Below are 14809 nucleotides of genomic sequence, written 5' to 3' on the forward strand. Positions count from 1 at the left end.
TATATTTACTTCTTTTGTGTCAGATTCTCCAGATTTGTTGAAAAGCTGTTACACCCTAGAGAACAACGTTACAGATTGAACTTCTCTAGTCTGGCACACTCTTGTCTGGCAGGATCCTTGGTCCCACATGATTTTAGTTAGCCAGTTGTCCATTTATCATGGGTATGACCGAGTTTCCCTTGGTCCCATAAAGTCTATATACAGCCACTAATCCTGGCTCTCTGAGTTGCATCCCATTATTTAGCTCTAATCTACCCTGAATATCTTCTAAGAGCCCAGTAATCAATGGAAGTGTTGGTAATATTGCTAGACAATCTTGGCCTTTTGCAGTTTGGCACTGGTCAGGTCCTGAGGGTGCTGGACTAGAGAGGTTCAACTTGTGTAAGGCTTCATAGGTCAGACATACAGTATTACCAGATTACAGTTTAAAAGGTTTTGAAATATGGTCATGACACAAGTGCCAAAAGATCTTACTTCTATACTCAGACGAAATTTTGTTGCTTAAGCCTATCCAACTAATTATTTGTGATCTTTGTTAAACACCTCAGGATATACTGCTATCCTTAATTACTGGTATGGTAAAAATCTGTCAGTGCTTCTGTTACAGACTCCTGTTTGAGGCTCCGTGACTTAGCTTCATGGTCTCTGTATCTCGTGTCTAGCAGAGAGATGATAATTTCAGTTTAGGAGCATGAATGAGTTACTAACTGCTGCAGAAGGTTTTCCTCCCAGCCTCTTATGACTGGCAGAACGGTGTCTGTAAGGTGGAAGATGTTGATTTTCAGTAAAGGAGAATGGTGCGTATGCTGGAAAGTGGTAAGATGTTCTCTAAAGGTAGGAGTGATCCTTGGAGAAGGAAGGAAGGGGAGAGAAGGAAGGACAATTGATTGCTTTAATATGAGCAAACTGCTGAAAGTGTAGCAAATCCTTCTGAGCTATAATGATAACTTCAGTATTGCCTGGACCCAGCTTGCTTGAGCATAGGCTTTAGGAATTCTGTATTTTAAACCATAATTATAACTTTTTAAAGAATTTTCTTAATTTTCTCTATTTTTTTCTTTTTTTTTTAAATGACAGGGTTCCCTTACAGAGGAGCAGTTGGTCGAATTCCTCTCCCATTCACATTGTCCTCTGTAAATTATAGCCTGTGTCACTTCCTGTGCAGAAACCCCATGATTTCCTTCTTGGGCACATAGGGCAGTGGTTTGATAGGCTATGGGGTTTTGTATGAGAAGTGTGGGAAGACAAGTTAGCTTTGAATACCTTTAAAAGGCTTATGTTCATTTCTCTGCTCAGTCAAAATTCTTGTATACCCATGAAAACAGGTTTTTCCCCTGCAACTTTATGATACTGATATAGCCAAAAATAAAACTATAAGCAAGTAATAGAATGACTATATATGTTTTCATTCAAGAGTAGAGAGAGACCTATGAACGTTGATGGCAGAATAATTTATGAAACTCAATTGTGGAGGTTGGCAACTAACTTCATAAGTTTTGAAATTTAAAATATACCCGGTTTGCAGAAGCAGTTGTTGGTACGGTTCTGCGTCCAACTTCTTGTCTTTCATTTTCCTATTTAGACATATCAGACAAGTGGGCATGGCACTAAGAGCTGCCATGGGACTGATGAATGTAGCCACATGATTACTGGCGAGTGTGCTTTATAGCTCTGTCTCATTGCTGCAAGCAGGTGGTCTCTTGTAAGTGGCACTGACATGCTCTAATGCAGGGGATGGAGAACAAAGAGGGAAGAGATTAGAAGATGATTTAGTAGTTAAAAGAATAGCTGTAGATGGAGCTTTCTTTACCATCATTATACATACACACGCATACCATTGATAAAGTATTTTCATGTCTCACCCTAGGTTTCTGTCATTTCTTAAATGATAGAGCATATTATTCACATTTGTCTGTGCACGTCCGTAAGCACTAGTTACTTAAGTATAAATTTGTTAGTTATTAAGGTGCCACAGGATTTTTTGTTTTTACTTAAGTACAGTATCTGAGAAAAACAGGCACTTCAGACTATGGTACCCTTCAGTCTAGTGGCTTAAAATTCTATTTTCCAAATTAGGCACTTAAAAGCCTAAGGCTAGATCTACACTAGGGTCAAAAGTCAATTTCCGATACGCAATTCTAGCTATGCCATTAGTGTAGCTAGAATCGACATCAGAATCAACTTTCTTACCTAGTGTAAATCGGGGCTCTGCAGGCTCATGCTGACTTCCCTTGTTCCACACAGAAAAATAGAACTCCAGAAGATCGAACCATTCTGACTGTCCGGTAAGTATAAATTCACCCCAAGTCTCTGTGGAGGTCAGTGGGATGTAGGCTCCAAAGTGCCTAAAGGGTCAGATTTCAGAGGTGTTTATGCATCTAGATATGCAGATAGAAAACTAATGTGATTTTCAAAAGCACATAGGCACCTTACTCTCATGGATTTCAAAGGGCATTAGATGCTCATGTGTCCATTTGATGCCTATTAGCACCTTTAGTTGCCTAAACCCAGTGCGAAGTTAGGGACTTAATCACGTAAGTCACTTCAGTGCTTTTGAAAATTTTATCCTACAATCCAAAAAGACTGTTTAATAGTATGGGCCAAATTATCAAAAACTACAACTCAAGCTGCAGACATGAAAGGAATGACTTCTTTGCATTTGGCCAGTACAGGAGGGTCTCAGCATTCACAAGGGTTCTGTGTTCAGAACCCTCGCAAATGTTGATTTTTGCAAATGGGGTGGGGGAGGAGCCTGGCTTAGAGCTCTCTTTTAAGCGGAGGCTGCCAGCACTCCTTGCCCAGGATTCTGGGGAAATGGCAGCTGCTGGCAGTCTCCACCTGTACCCCTGGGGAAATTGCAGCAGCCACCAGCGTTCCCAGCCCCAAAGCTCCTGGGAACCCACAGCAGCCACTAGCGCTCCCGGCCCTGGAGCCCCAGGGAAGCGAGGCCACTCACAAATAATTGATTCATGAATGTGGCACTTGCAAATGTTGAGACCCTACTGTAGTTGCAAACTTGCATAAGATGCCTTTATTCATGCGAAAACCTAGACATATTGTTGACTTCCACATAGAGATATAGGATACATATGCACACAGCCAGAGTTTTTTTCACACTCAGCCTGATGATTATTAAAAACACACACATTCCCTCTGCACATATAGAAAAAGTTTTCTGTGAAATTGCGCTCCCAGATTTAAAGCTTGTATTTGAAAATGTGTCCCAATGTGTTTGTTCCAGAAACATAAGTAATTGGTTTAATGACTTTAGGTCAAAATTTATTTAGCATTAAAATAAGTAGTATCTGCTGCCTAATATACCCTCTGGAAATATTTCTGGAAGCTACACTTTCATTTTTGGTTGTTAGTAAGTAATCTCTTAAAACTACTGCAGAAGGCCATTTGAAGCAGTTGATAAAGTTGGTTACAGAGTGAGCTTAGTCACTGTAGCTCATAGCATAAAAATGAATTTTCCTTAAGTGTGTTTTTAATGCAGTAACCAAGCATGGGAGTACGTGTGTGCACCAGTGGAATGACTGCTTAATTAACATGGAGAGATAACACACACAAAAAAACCCAGATTTGAAATCAAGAGTATTATAAGACAGCTAAGATTTTATCTACTTATTTTTATCACAACCTGGCCTGGTCAATACTACCATGGGCCGGTGCCCTAAGTTACACAACTTCCACTACATTAATAACATAGCTGAATTTGACGTATTTACGTCTGTTTATTGCAATATCTTCATATCAATAAGTCAACAGCTAATGCTCTCCCCTTGACTCTGGTTACGCTTCTCATTTTGGTGGAGAACCGGAGTCAACGGGAGAGCGCTTGATGGATGGTTTATCACATCTATATTAAATGCAATAAATCGACCCCCACTGAATCAATCACTGCCTGTCAAGCCAGTCCATAGTGATGACACAGCCTCAGGCTCATCTGAGCCCTTCTTTAGGATGTGCAACTCCACTGTCTAGCTGATCTAGACCCTGAAAACAGTGCTTCCAACTTCCCAAGCCCCTCCCTCACACCAGTCACTAACACCTGATCCCTCAGAGTTTCATGTGGCTGTGGGAGCTCTGGCTTCTAATTTAACCCCTTTAGGGCTGATATGGCAGGGAAGCAAAGGGCACAGGCTCAGCTAAAGAATTTCCTAAGGATAGTCACTTGGCTTGTGAAAAACCTGTCAGATACAGAACTATTCAAAATAGAGGAAGTCCACACACACCACCGATCTTGTCTCTCGTCTGAATCTAAGGTGTGTTTGTCAACATTTCAGTGTAGGCGGAATGCCTTCTATCTCTCCTGGCATTCTGGCGTATGTATAGTGATTGTTTCTCTCCAGCTCAGAGAAGACCTATTAAACACAGATCTTTTCTTTTCCCATTTTCCAAGCTGAGAAGCTGCAGATCTAGCAACCATGCAGGGACCTCTCTGTGCAAGTTTCATTGTTCCATGGGACTGAGACAATTAAAGTTTATGGCTGGGATTGTTCTGTGATTGTCCTTAAGTGAGATGTCAAATGTGCTTCCTGGTCAGGGCAGCTGTCTGAAGTGCAATCCAGCCACCTTACCTTTGGCAAGGTGATGTGTTCAGCATCCCATAACAGAATGGAGGGCCTATTGCAAAATGGAGGTTATGATACAAAATGGAGTTCACAATTTGATACAGTCATACTTGACTCTGTTACAACTTTAAAATGCTGAGCTGCTGCTACTTTAAAAATGATTAGGCCTACTAAATATGGTCTTGTTTTAACAATAAAACTTTATTACATTTGTGAGTGTATCTACAGCTCATGTAAGTGAGAGAAATGAAGTACTGATGTGAGGTAAAGATAATACAGTGCAGGCAGATGACATACAAATCTCCAATGTAGTTCACTCCTGATCTTGGCAAAACTCCTGCTAATCCAGGCCCAAGCCTAAAGTTTCACAACTGTGTTGGATTGAGCAGGAATCTGCGGTGGTTTTCTGCTGTGTCCAGATGGAGGCAATTACGTTGTTGTTGTTGTTGTTGTTTGTATTACTGTGGCATCTAGGAGCCCTAGTCATGGAACAGGAACCCAGTGTGTTAGGGTCTGTACAAACAATGAACAAAAAGTCAACTCTGTCCCAGTGGGTTTGCCATCCTAGTATAAGACGAGAGGCAACAAATGGATAGAAAGAGAAGGTGTTGTACAAGTAAATAATAAGAGAATATTTTGTCAGCATGTGGGCATTGATATGGTCTTAATATTAGATGCATTTGTGGACTTGACCACACGGTCACATTCTAGTCTCCACAACTGCTTTAAGCTTTATGATTAGCATGGTTTATAAGAAACCCTAACAAAGCGTTTTGAGTAGCATGAATTTGGAGCAAGTTGAGAAGGCCAATTTCCCCATCTAAAATATTTGCAGAGCTTGAAGGAAGATGAGTTCCTCCAGTTAATTGTTTATCAATAGATCAATGAGATAAGCATCTCAAAATGATAATTATGTTCACTTGGTCAAAGGCCATAAGAATGGTACCTCTAATGGCAGTGTAAAAATGCTCTGTTTTCAGAATACGTTCCTAATGTCGGTGTGTCAGTGCTTCTGGTGAATTTGCAACTCTTTAGTCCATTCAGCATATTTGCTTCTATAAACTAGGGAGACAGAGCAGATTTGTCTCCTGAAGACAACTTGTCAAAATCAACAGTAGAGTTTATTTAATATTGGGGGGAAAAAAAAACCATCCTATGAAGATTTAAATAGATTTGTCATTGTATGTGAATTTCAGTGTTCCACAGAACAGTGAAATATGAAACGCAACCTTTGTCCCAAATATATAAGAAACATGCTGAAGCTTGAGTGTATAGATTAGTGTTGAATATGAAATATGGAACAATATTTCTAGTTTATCCACTCTCCTTCCCACATCTCTAAGAACAGTATCTGCAAAAATAGTCCTTTTTAAATCTACTTAGAATATGTTCCAGAAAAATTATAAATATAAATTTATTTTTATAGTTACATGTAGTCTGAGTGAGAAGAAGGATGACCTTAGGATTAGGGCACCAAACTAAGACTTGGGACACCTCTGTTATATTGTCTGGTCCACCACTTAGATTTAGGTCCGCCTGTGCACCTGGGCACATTGGGCAACAAGTGCTTTCCAGAGATTCTGATCTGATGCCACTATTTCCGCTTCTTCCCATGTTATGCCACCACAGACTTGTGCAAATCATTAAGGTCTGGTCTACCTAACATTTTTATATGGACAATACCCATGGCTGATGGTGATGTGGAAAAAGTCACACCTGCTGTGTGTAACATAGCCATGTTGTTGGCTTAGCTAATATTGTTTGGAGAGCAGGCATTGCTATAGCCTCAGAAAAACTCCATCTGTTCCTAAATTTTGTGTCTAAACTAAATGCTTTTGTAGTTCATATATAATCTTAGTCTATACCTGAGGATAAATACATTAAAAATTACGAGGCAGTCTGATACAACCATGATGAGAACAAAATATAAATACCTAGAGCAGACAAATACTTGGATCAAGAATAGTGAGAAGTGTTCATTTGTGAATATATAAATTTTAATCTCGGGGGGACTTCTACCTTTGTTTTTATATTTTGTCTTATGTTGAATAAACTGCATGTGCTACGATTTTGGGTCACTTTGACTTCAAGCACGTTCAGGTATAGGTGGGAAGAAGTTGTCCTTTCTGTCTTTAACTAGAGCTGAAGCATTAATTAATATATTCCATGTGTGGTTCCCTCATTTAATGTAGATCCTTATCTTGCATATTGACTGGTAGACCCCTGTTGAGTTCAGTGGGTTTCTTTGCAGGCTTAAAGGTTTGTGTCCATTCAGTTGCAAGATTGGGGTCTTATGCTGCAGGCCATAGTTATGGGAAAGTTAGTGAATCTATCTGTGGGAGTTAGTACTTGTTTGGTGTGAGTGAGGCTTATAGAATTAGGCCCTTGGTTTCTTCCTTTTTAAAAATAATTTTCACATAGCTTACTATTTTTCATCTGCTAATGTGTCTGCTTTCTACATGATAATAGTTTTTGATCTTCTGTTGCTGCTTTTATGTTCGTTTTAAAATGCATAGTGAGTCTGTGTTTATCCATACTGTACAGTACAAAACAAGTATTAACACTTTTGTTCAAAGATTTGTTGTATCCCTCTTATGATTCAGAACACATAGGCTTGTGTACTGACAAGCAAATGTGTCCACTGAGTGCTCTGATTAAAGTATAGCCAATATCACACCCATATTAGTCGCTCAAGTGAGCTTCAGCTCATGGAGCTCCATAAATATATTGGAAACATACTGACATCAGACTGAGTTCAAGCAAAGTGCATTCTTGAGTTCATGTCAAAGTCTACATGCATGCAACAAAGTATGAAAATGAGACTAATTTTATGGCTTTGCTTTGATAAAGAGAATTGTTAAGATGTTTGTCAGGTATAGCTTTTAGAGATGCTCTGCTGGGGAACAAATGTATGCAAAACTCATAGCACTTCCTCCCCTCTGTTCACTGGAAATGCAAGGCTTCTGCAGAGAAAGTGGAAAGAGGTAAAGGAGGCACATTGCAAACCAGGCAGCAGGTAGGCCAGAGAATCCATTCACAGTCTGTGTAGTATCTGTCATTCCTAGGGTATCAACTTTCTAATCACACAAAACCAAACACTTCTGCTCCACCCCTTCCTGAGGTCTTGTCCCAGTCCCATATCCTCTCAGAGGCCCCATCCCCTCTCTGTATCACTCACCCTTCATACCTCCCTCCATTTGACTCCATCCCCATTCCCTCCATCCTCCTCTCTCCCTGCTCTCACTCACTTTCACTGGGCTGGGGAAGGAGTTGGAGTTTGGGATGGGGGAAGGGCTCTGGCAGGGCACGCAGGCACCGGGATGGGGATGGTGATAGCGATGGCGATGTGGCGTTTGTGGTGCTGAGCAGACTCAGGGCTGAGGCGGGGTGTTAAGGTGCAGACTCTGGGAGGGTGTTGGGGTGAAGGAGGGAAATCAGACTTGAAGGTGGGGTCGTTTGAGATGCAGGCGTTAGCTGGGCAGTGCATTCCTCAGGCAGCCTGACTGGTGGCACAGCAGGGCGAAGGCGGACTCCCTACCCATGGCTCCTGGAAGAAGCTGCCATGTCTGACTTGTAGGCATAAGAGCAACCAGGCAGCTTTGTGCGGTGCATGCTGTCTGGAGCCATTCCTGCCGGTGGCAGCTGTGGAGCTGGCACTCAGGACACAGACAGAGATGGAGTGTCCCTCACCACCCGCCACACCTAGGAGCTGAACATGGCAGCAGCTTCCAGCAGCCACACAAAGTCAGTGCAGGCAGGGATTCTGCCTTAGCCCTGCTGCGCTACGGACCAGACTTTTAATGACCCAGACAGCAGTGCTGGCCAGAGCTGCGGGGGGTCCCTTTTCATCTGTGCATTCTGGTTGAAAACTGGTCACCTTAGAAGCCTACTTGGTCCACTCACCTCCAGACCTGGGAATTTCTGACATTGGTTAGTGACATGGCATCCATCCTACAGTGACCTTACAATGCACCTTGCCCCCGAGGGCTTTTTTTCTTGGACCCACTGTGGTACAAAATAATTTCAAAGGAATATCAGCCATTTAAGGTTAGCTTGCTTGTTTGGGATTGGGAGCATGCTGAGGATTTTATACAGTACTCCTCTTTCTGGGACAATACTATAGTTATTTAGAATTCTAAATGAAGCCACAATCTCATCAGCTTTTGAACTTGCAACTTCCTGTATCAAATGCTGCACTATTGATCACTGCACTAGGCTGTAATGGGCTTAACCTAAACCTTGTAAGCAGTTAGTTTCAAAACTAACCATCCTGCCAAAGTCAGCAAGCTTCTCAGTTGAACAGAAACTAACAGAACTACAGTAGTGCCTGAAATTACGCGAGGGATCCATTCCCATGTGCCCTCACGTCACTGGAAATTTGGGTAAGTCGGGGGGAGGCGTTTTCCCTGGTGGAATGCACATCCTGCAACCAGGGAAGCAGCAGGAGCACCTGGAGCTCCTTCTGACAGGTAAGTCCTGGGGTTGGGTTGACAGTTGGGAAGGGTTAAGCCTAGCGGTGGATTGGTGCCCTGGGAAGTGGGGTGGTAGAGTTAAGCCTGGGGTGGGTTAAGGCTGCAGGTGGGCGTGCGGGGGGATGGAGTTAAGCTGTATCTATGAGCGGGGGGTGCGGTTGAACTGGGCCCAGGGACTGAGCCAGAGTTGCACAGTGGGATAGTGAGCTGGAGCCTTGAGGCTGGGGCTGGGGCCGGGGGGGAAGGGGCACGATCTGGAGCTGTGCTTGGATGGTGAGCTGGGCTGCTTGGGATTTGAACCTGGGCTGCACATGGGGCATTTGAACCAGGGCAGGGGGGTTGAACTGTGGCTGCGCATGGGGGGTTTGAACCAGGGCATGGGGAGGGAGGGGTTGAACTGGAGTCAGGTTGCATTTTTGTCATACATAGTCCACCAGAGATGGGCAACTTTGGCTACTAAGTGACCCTCACGAGTGACCCTCAGCATTGTGACAATGATGGTCTCTAAAAATAGGGTAGTTCTGCTAACTGCTCTTGGGTACCAGGTGTGCCAGTTGAACTGGAGCAGCACTTTGATTGTATGCAGAGGACGCACACAGTGCTCTCAGTCAATGTTGTGTGCAGTCAGCTCTCACCTCACTTCACATGCCCTTGTTGTTACGTTGTGTCACTTAGTAATACTCATGGGGGGGTGGGGGAACATGCCGGCAGAAAGTGGCAACCCAGCACATGGGCAACAGTAAACTAAATGTATTGTGGGCTATATATAGAATCCTGATGGGCCACATTTGGCCCTTTGGCAGCAGGTTGCCCACCACTGGTCTAAGTTCTTTGATTCCGAATCCATGTGTACTGTCAAAGCTTAATGAAACTGGGTGACACTGAAACCTCACAAATCTGTGTAACAGCTGCAGAGCCAAATTCTGATCTCCGGTGCACCCAATCTCATTGCCTTTATGGGTTCCTTGGCTAAGTGAAAAACAGAATTTGGCCCTCTGGGTAGCTGCTGAGAGTTCACACTGTGAATTTGCTAGGTATAGGCTCTGCCATATACGTCTGATACAGAAGCTCCTGAATAATAAACTACACATCTACCAATATAATTTATGCCATCATGTGCCAGCAATGCCCCTCTGCTATATACATCGAACAAACTGGACAGCCTCTACATAAAAGAATAAATGCACACAAATCAGACATTAGAAATGGCAATATACAAACCCATAGGAGAGCACTTCAGTCTCCCAGGCCACACAGTAGCAGACTTAAAAGTAGCTACCCTACAGCAAAGAAATTTCAGGACCAGACTCCAAAGAGAAATTTCTGAGCTACAATTCATCTGCAGATTCGACACCCTCAGCTCAGGCTTAAACAAAGACTGTGAGTGGCTGGCTAAATACAAAAGCAGCTTCCCCTCCCTTGGTGTTCACACCTCCAGATCAGCTGCTGGTAGTAAGCCTCACCCTTGCTGACTGAGCTAACCTTGTTATCCCCAGCCTTGCTCTGGCTTATTTATACCTGGCCCTGCAGATTTCCAAGACCAGCATCTGATGAAGTGAGTCTGAGCTCACGAAAGCTCATGCTCAAAACTTTTCTGTTAGTCTATAAGGTGCCACAGGACCCTTTGTTGCTGAATAATAAACTGTGTCCTGCACTGAACTGAAGGCCAAGACTTTGCCTTGTCAAAGTCTGGGGATGTTTACGTTTAGTTTCTCCCCTCCTTTGGGAGAGAAATTAGTCTCGCAAAGGATAGTTCATGCTCCTTAGACCCTGCTGCAACTGGCAGTCTAATCCAGCTCTCCAAGAGGTAGGGGAATGCACTATTGGAACTACTGTTGTGCTCCACCTCTACCTGGAACTTAATCCATTTCTAGACACCAGACAATAAAAGAAATGATTAAACGTTTCTCTGTTCTCTTTTAATACTGATTTACCAGAAATCCCTATGCTGGGAGAAGAAAGCCACACAAAGGTCTCAAAGCTTCAGACCAAGATAAACAATGTAGTGTAACATATTTAGCACATTATAATGCGAGCTACAGAAAATTATATACAGAGGAGGGGAAAAATGCTTTCCCTGACTGGGAGGCTCTGGAACATTGAGAGCCAGGGGAATGAGTATTTAGAGGGAGGAAACTTCCCTGCCTTTCTTACTATGTATTTAAAAAACAAAACAAAACAAAACCTTCATACCACTGGATCTAGTGAAATTTGTAAAGACGTTTCAGCACTTTTGGCTTGGGTCTTTAACAGTGCCTAAGGGTTTTAAGTGCCCAAGACCCGATGAATGACAATGGATTTTGACAGCTAACTCTCTTAGGCTGCTCAAAAAATCCCAGTGTTAAGATTTCCCTTCTAAAGCAAAGTGGAAAATGAGGTCCAAGCTTTCTATAACCTGATGTGTTTTATCCGAGATACCAGTGTGATTGAATAAAAACAACGTGTAATCTGCTGTCTTTATGCCATGAGTGTTACTTCTGTAAGGTTTCTGGGACTCTTACTGACCTAGCTGTGTTGCTCAGGGCTGTGAAAAATTTTTTGCCCAGAGTGACATAGCTAGATCATTTTTAGTCCCTACTGTAGACAAAGCTAGGCTGGTGGAAGAATTTTTTTGTTGATCTAGCTTCTGCCTGTCAGAGAGATGGATTAAAGGCATCACTGGAAAAATCCCTTTTGTGGTTATAGGAAGCATCTCATCATCATCTACAACCTCCACGGGCTCAGCACCCATTGGTGTCCGATGCCTCCCTCGTTACTTCCTTCCATCTTTCCCTGTCCAGTGCAGAATGACTTAGTTTCTGCAGACTAACCCTGCACTGACCTACTATATCATCTACCCATTCTCTGTGGGGTCTGCCTCTCCTATTCGAACCATCCATTATATGCCAAATACCAGGGTCTTGATTTTCATTCATAATTCAGTCTACAGGTATGCCCAAATAGCTGGAACTTCCATTGTATAACTTTTTGCAGCAGGTTCTCTTTTAGCTGTATTTTCCTATATAATTCCTCGTTGGTGACCTTCTGCATCCATCCTATTCTCAGGATCATTCTAGAACAACTCTTCTTGAAAGCCAATATCCTTCTCTTCAAATCTTTCGTTGTCACCCGTCTCACATCCATACAACATGATACTGAATACACACGTTTTCAAGACATTTAGCTTCATTCCTAAGCTAATCACCTTGCTTTTCCAGATCTTATTCATCACCTTCAAACTCACTCTTGCTTTTGCTATTCTGGTCGCTATTTCCCTCTTACAGTCTAGATTGCATATGATGTTGCTCCCCAGATACGTGAACTTTATGTTCTCTAGTTCGATCCCATCTACACTGCATTAACACTACAGCTGAACTGCTGTAGCACTTGTATTGTAGGCAATGTCTTAGTGTTGCATTTAACCAAATGGCTTCAGCTTTTGGTTAAATGAACAGCAGCCTTATCTTCCAAGTTATATCATGCAAAACTTTGCCCTGCTGTACGTAAAAAGACATCAAAAGTGAAATTATACTAAAGGCATTCTTGACAAAGGTCCATGTGGACTTTCTTGTGGGTTTGGTATGATCCACATTGGCACCATCAAATTATAAGTTGGTGGTTTTAAAGGAGAAAACTCTAAATTGGAGCAAAATGTACCCAAAACTCAAAGTTAGACCCTAGTGATAACTACTGAGTTCCCCTTAGTTTTGACAAGAATTGAGCTCTCGTTTTGCTGAAAACTAGGGTAGGGTTCCCATCTCTGGAGCAAAATGTTAGCAAATATGGTCTGAGTTTCATCTAAATCAAGTTGAAATTCCCCAAATTTTATTGAATTCCTTTCAGGAGCTGTACTCAGGAGTCTACTTCAGTGAGACATTTTAAACATCTGATAAAGATTCACAGCGGTGAAAATTAATGTGTAAATCTTTAGTGTTGCCCTCTGTTTTGTTCATGTAGGATGGGTAAACTGTCATGTCAAATGCAAGGTTTGAAGGCCACACTTAATTTAGATTTTCATAGGCTGTGGACTCAAAAGTGACCTGCTTCATATACTCTGGTCTTGAGTGTGGGGTCTGTGCTACACCAGTGCTGTGGTCCTGATAACTTCATGTTCTTTTTGCTCTTGTACACTAAAAGTTTGCACCTATCAGAGAAATGTGCTTGTCCTGCATTTACTTGACATATATCTAAAAATGAATCCTGGCAGGGAACGAGAAGTGATGTTTTTAGGAGTTCTGGATTCTCCTGTTGAGCTGCCACCTGTAGTTGTTGAAAGAGATTAGGGAACACAGCTGGTGAGCAGATGAAATGTTTGTAATTTCAAATCCGAAATCAGGCATAAACCAAAATCTGCACATGGTCTGTTTGCTTCTTTACTAGCTCATTTCTTTTGCTCCAAGTAGGATCATAGCTCTAGTCAAATATGGCCCTGAAGATATGTCCTACTGAATAGATTTCTAATACAGATAGTCTTAGTTTACCAATCAGGCTGGACTGTAGTGTAATGTAGACATGGAATATCATTAATTTGAAAAGTTGTTAATGAACTGTGCTTCCCATCAGTTGCATAATATTTTGGCATAGGCTTCCAGTCCAGCTATAGGTATTTAGACTGGATGAATGGTAGCAGTTTCCCATGATATTCCTTGTTACATCCTCGTGCTGGGGTCAGCAACTAAAATAGCAAGAAGAGCCTCAAACCACACTTTTTGTAACTCCTATTTTAAGAACAGTGCAACACAATGATATGTAATGTGATACGTGTTTTCTGCAGGATGTTCACAAGCTTTTTACGTATTCTATTTCCTCACACTTTATGTGTGTGTTTGTACCACTGTCTTCCTGATGTTCATGCCCGAACCTTCCCACTCTCTGTAGGACACTAGCGGGGAGTTATCCAATGTTTTGAGTTCACATATTGTTTGCTTTTTAGATTTGAGATGTTCATTTTTGGGGCTTTCAGACATTCACTGTTTATTGAAAATAATCAGGAGGGTTGGGGTGTTTTTTACTTTGCAGTTGTGGCACCGGGAACCACAAATAAGTCTTTAAAGAGCTGTATGTGACGCTGGAGCCACAGGTTGCAGGCCCTGATCTAGCCTAATGACAGAACTTGTGTAACTTGCCAGCCAGCTCTCACATTGACGAAGTGAGGTTGTGTGCATGTTCTCAACATGATCAGAACTAAGCTATATTGAAATGGTTCTTCCTGCTTTTCAGTGTGCCTCATATTTTACCCCATTTCATTCATACAGGTTACGTAAACTAAACTTCAAACTCTAATGAAAACAAGTATTATTGGAATTTTGATTATTAAGGAATTCACAATATTTTAAGCATGCCCATTCTGTCTCCCTTTTTTATGTCTCCTTAGGGGAGTCAGATTAGCTCTTTGATGCTAAATTTGTAAACTAAATTGGCACGGGAAATATGGTTCCTCTCAGTGGTACCAGGAAACCAGTTATCCTTTGGAAGGAGGACAGCTCTAGGGAAGCAGATTCATAGACTCCCCAGCTGTGTATATAGTGACAGCCCTTATTTGTTTAACTTGAGCAAGCGCAGGCTGTTTTTTGCAAATACATCAAACCTCAGACCAAAGATGGCTTTGAACATGTGCCTCAGCATCAGTGTGCACCCTTTTTCTGAGTAGGGTGGTTAGATTCTAACAAATGATTAACCACCGATAAATAGTTGAGAGAAAGAGGAGAGAACTGCTAAAACACTGACATCTAGCCTCCCAAGCAACTCCTTTAACACAGTGAAATCCAAGAAGAAATTCTCCCT

General features: G+C 42.2%; 1 protein-coding gene across 2 annotated transcripts in view; it reads left to right on the top strand.

The window, feature by feature from the left end:
* FNDC3B (fibronectin type III domain containing 3B) overlaps positions 1-14809 on the top strand; it is a 402180-nt gene that overhangs the window by 233681 nt on the left and 153690 nt on the right. The window lies entirely within an intron of this gene.

Source organism: Carettochelys insculpta, chromosome 10 (assembly GCF_033958435.1).
Source record: "Carettochelys insculpta isolate YL-2023 chromosome 10, ASM3395843v1, whole genome shotgun sequence".
NCBI classification, from domain to species: Eukaryota; Metazoa; Chordata; order Testudines; family Carettochelyidae; genus Carettochelys; species Carettochelys insculpta.